The sequence below is a fragment of the Phodopus roborovskii genome, unplaced genomic scaffold (assembly GCF_943737965.1).
Source record: "Phodopus roborovskii unplaced genomic scaffold, PHOROB, whole genome shotgun sequence".
NCBI classification, from domain to species: domain Eukaryota; kingdom Metazoa; phylum Chordata; class Mammalia; order Rodentia; family Cricetidae; genus Phodopus; species Phodopus roborovskii.
In genome coordinates this window covers 1,233,623-1,238,282 of record NW_026126707.1, presented here as the reverse complement: position 1 = coordinate 1,238,282, position 4,660 = coordinate 1,233,623, and positions in this window count along the sequence as shown.

The following is a 4,660-nucleotide window of genomic DNA, read 5'->3' as shown; positions in this document are numbered from 1 at the left end:
TGTAAAGCTCCCTCTTGTGGAGTTAATGTGCAATATCATCACATTTTATGATTCATTGACTCAATTGATGATGATGACATCCTTCATGATTGGAGTTTGTCTATGCTTCCCTGCCAGTAAAATGCTACATCCCCTATTTATTGTGACAGTTAGCTATTAGTGACTTATTTAATTCTTTAAATTATGTAAACGACAGACAGTGCCATCACCGAATATGGTTAGCGTGCAAATATCTGTCAGGGACAAGGTTAGGAAAATTGTAGACATGGCCAGAGCATTTCCTGAATAATCTATGCAGAGTACGAGGGATGCAGGATGATTGATGCCAGAAGGTTACATGGTGTCCTCCAAGAAGTACAAGGACTTCACCAAGGCTGGCATCATGGTCTGGTTTGATTACCTGCTCTTCCTCCACATCTGCACATCGGTTGTCATCTACCATGAGAAGAAGAAGTGGTACAAGTAGGTTGGCACCATCACCAAGACCTGGCAAAAGGATGACGGCTCAGAACACAGAAGAACATCTGTTTCTCAGCTATGCTGGTGATACTCCTGCTGCAGACAACTTTTCAGCTGTTATCAACATTGTGGCTCCTACTGCTACACCAGGATTGGACCCATTATCTCATGTCCTGCCGCACCACAAGAGAGATTCAGGCGCTTGTGATGAGATCAGGCCAACAGAATTCATCAGGCAAGACAGTATGATTATCTGACGATTAACTGATGGTATGTTAAAAATGTGTGATGACAGCATACATTTTCATACCTAGCGAGTCTTCCCAGGAATTGATGATAAAAAAAAAAAGGTCAATGGCTTATATATTAAAACATGTAATTATTAAATTCCTTCATTATATAATCTCTGATCCCTGCAGTTTGCGCCACCTTGTGTGACTCAAGAGTGACAGACGATCTAACTATCTCATTATTTCATTATTCAAATCTGTCTGTTTCTACTACAGGAAGAGTGGAGTCTGGAACCTCCTTGTTGGTGTTAAATTGTATCTTGTGAATTCTTTCTTTCTTTCTTTCTTCTTTTCTTTATTTAAATCAATGTTGATATCATTTTGTTACCTCTCTAGGGGGGAAATATGAGAAACTATCTCTTTATTCATTCATTTTTTGTTCAAATTTATGATTAAGAACTCAATGTCTCTTCAGTATTGAGCAATCATTTAGGCTTCACGCATAAAATACCATCCACTTGTCTAATGTTTATTCATTTAATTATGAAAATCTGTCAATTATATATTCAGTGATCACTGGAAGTTTGAGCCTCCTTAGGGGAGACCGTTGTACCAGACCAACACCTCATCTAATACTACACTTACTTCTTTAACTGTTAAACTAGGAAATTAAGTAATAATTCATCATTTAATTTACGTATTTAAAATACAGGTAATGTTATGTTCCATAAGTCCCTTTTGGAGTCAGATTTTGGGAGTTGATGATGTAATATCATCTCATTACTTCATCATTTAGCTATGTAAATAGATCTTCACATCAGCGAAAGTTTTAGGACTTTGGTGCCATCTCATCAGTGTTAATATAAAAGGCCCACTAATTAATTATCAATTTAATTTTTTAAAAATATCACTATTCCAGGAAGAGATCAGTCTGACTACTCCATGTGGGATTTAAGTAGCACCACCATGTCATTTTTCAATCATTTTTCATTATATATTAATTATTTAAATCAATGAAGATGTTGTTCTTCTTGACTGGAGTCGGGCCATTCCTCCATGGGAGTTAATCACGTGGAATTATTTAATTATCTAAGTAGTACTTCCTTGACAATCACTGGAGTTTGGTTCCCTCTTTTGAAAGTTAAATATGGAGGACCATCCAATTATTAACTTATTTGATTGTGTAAGTAATGATGGTGTCATCCGTCATGTGGCTGCTGTGGGATTGACACAGCAGGAGATCGGTATCAGAAGCAGTGCACAGAGAATGGGGGACACTGCCTTATACAGTGATTATTGATTACGTGATGGTAGATTTTTCTAACAATCGAATGATTACACGATTTTTAAAAAACTGTACTGTTTCGCATCATCAGTTTCAGAGAGTTTGAAACAGAACTGACCCATAAAGGACACAGTGACCACGGATTTTAAAAATGGAATAACTGAACAATCTCCTGATCAGGGAATCTAATCTAATGAACTCTGTCGGGCTGATAACATGACACACCACCAACAACAAATCACTCTAAATAAGCATATTAGAAAGCAGGGTACAGGACTTGATAGAGAACAGTCAATTGGGAATCCAAAATGACTGAAAGAAACATAAGACACTGCTCAAAATCCTTAATCATCAGCCTAATGCAAATCTAAACAACTCTGAGAAACCATGGGATCAAGCTCCTCTAAAGGTAAGAAAATAAAGCGGAGTTTATTTTATTTTCAATAAAGGGAAAAGGATTATGTTAGAGGCGATTCATTGTATTGTTTCTGTTCTAGAAATTAGAATATTGAAGCACAGAAAACAGGTTTAAAATACTCATCATTGTACTCGAATGGCACAATGATGCTTTCGTTTTCATGCTTATGTCCCTACAGGCAAGTTGTAGCTTGAGAGACTGGTAAATATGTAGAACTCAAAAGAAAGAGCCCTGCTTTATTTTTGTGAGAAAATCAGTGAGGTTGTAAGGTTAGTTTATCGGTGGGTATACTCCTTTTAGCATGGGGGAGGGGTACTAGAATGTGACAGAATGTTGGTTCATAAATGTTGCCTGGCAACCCTGCTTGCATTCTGTATCCTGGTATCATGGGCCAAGGACAAGAGAGCAGCTTCGAGAAAGAGTTATCATGGGACATTAAAGTCTCCCAAGATAACTATTTCCTAAATCTTTTAATGACAGCATTTGAATCGTCTAAACATGTCACAGCCACACCTCTGGAAGTGTGCCTACAGCTTTTACTGGTTACCAAATTCAAGATTACCTAATCATCAGAGAAATTAGTCTGTGGAGAAACAGTTCAAAGTCTTCTGTTTATGAATACTCTTTCTCCTAAGAAGTCACACTATGGAACAAAAGACAAATAAGACTCACAATTATTCATCAAAAGGTGAGTTTGCCATTGATGACTTCCTTCAGGAAGGTGATAATCCATTTGTTAGAGTAGACTTTGTTATTATTGGATTTCAGTCCATCTCTTTTGAGGCAGCCGCCCAACTGTAAATAAGTGATATCTTCTAAAAACCCTGCATACAAAATGACAGTTCAGCATTTAAACATGTTACTACTCTGCTTGCGATTAAATAACTGATGAACCTGGGAGTTTCCCACAATCATGTGGGAGTCAACAGAGAGTCAATTGTGTGGAGTATTGCAGACCATTTCATCCTCTGATTATGTTGTTATTTGATTATTAAAATAGGACATTAGATAATCCATGATCAGTGGATTGTGGTGACGTGATGTGGGAGGCAATTATTATAGACCATCTTAATATCAATTATGTATTTAAAATATTTAAATTTATCACGACTACATCGTTCATGATCCTGGTTTGGAGCCACCTTAGGGAAGTGGATGATGTTACATGAACTCATTATGTGATTATTTAATTATATAAAACAATGGTTATATTGTCCATGACACCTGGAATCTGGTGCCACAGATCATCTAATTATATAATTAATGAATTTAAATTGACAATCTGTGTTAATCCCCAAGATAATGTAAATATTTGTATAGTTATGTAAACAACAATCCTCCATTCCATGAAGAGACCTGTAAAGCTTCCTCTTGTGGAGATAATGTGCAATATATTCACATTGTATGATTCAGTGAATCAATTGATGATGAAGACATCCTTCATGATTGGAGTCTGGCCATGCTTCCCTGCCAGTAGAATGCTAAAACCCCTATTTATTGTGACAGTTAGCTACTAGTGACTTATTAAATTCTTTAAATTATGTAAACGGCCGAAAATGACATAACCGTTTATGCTTAGGGTGCAAAATTCTGTCAGGGACAAGGTTAGGAAAGTTGTAGACATGGGCAGAGCATTTTCTGAATAATCTATGCATCTTCCAGAGTAAGAGGGTTGCTGGGTGATTGAGAACTGAAGGTTGCACGGTGCCCTCTGAGAAGTACAAGGACTTCACTAAGGCCAGCACGGTGGTCTGGCTGTTGACTACCTGTTCTTCCTCCACATCTTCACATCGGTTGTGATCTACCATGAGAAGAAGGAGTGGCACTAGGTGGTCGGCACCATCACTGAGACTTTGCAAAAGCATGACGACTCAGAACAAGGATCATTGAAGATATTACTTAAATTTTGTACAATTTGCCAGAAAACATCATATATTTTCTGTTATTTCAGGTTACATTTCTGATAACAATAATATGGTGGATCGTTGTCAAACTTCTAGAAGACACAGAAGGTAAATTTTCATGTGCATATTTATGCAAATTTGGCTTTGCAGACATTTTAATATATCCTGGAAATTTTATTGAAGAGTCACACTTAAAAAATTAAAAAAAGATTAAGACGAGCAATAGTGAAAATAAGTGCAGCTTAAAGTGATGATTGTCATTTTCTCACAAAACCCTGTAACTCAGTGAAAGGTATCTCTTCTGTGTTTGCAAGGCATTTGTGTAAAATGAGAGGGAATCTATGTCTTAACAGATATCACCCTT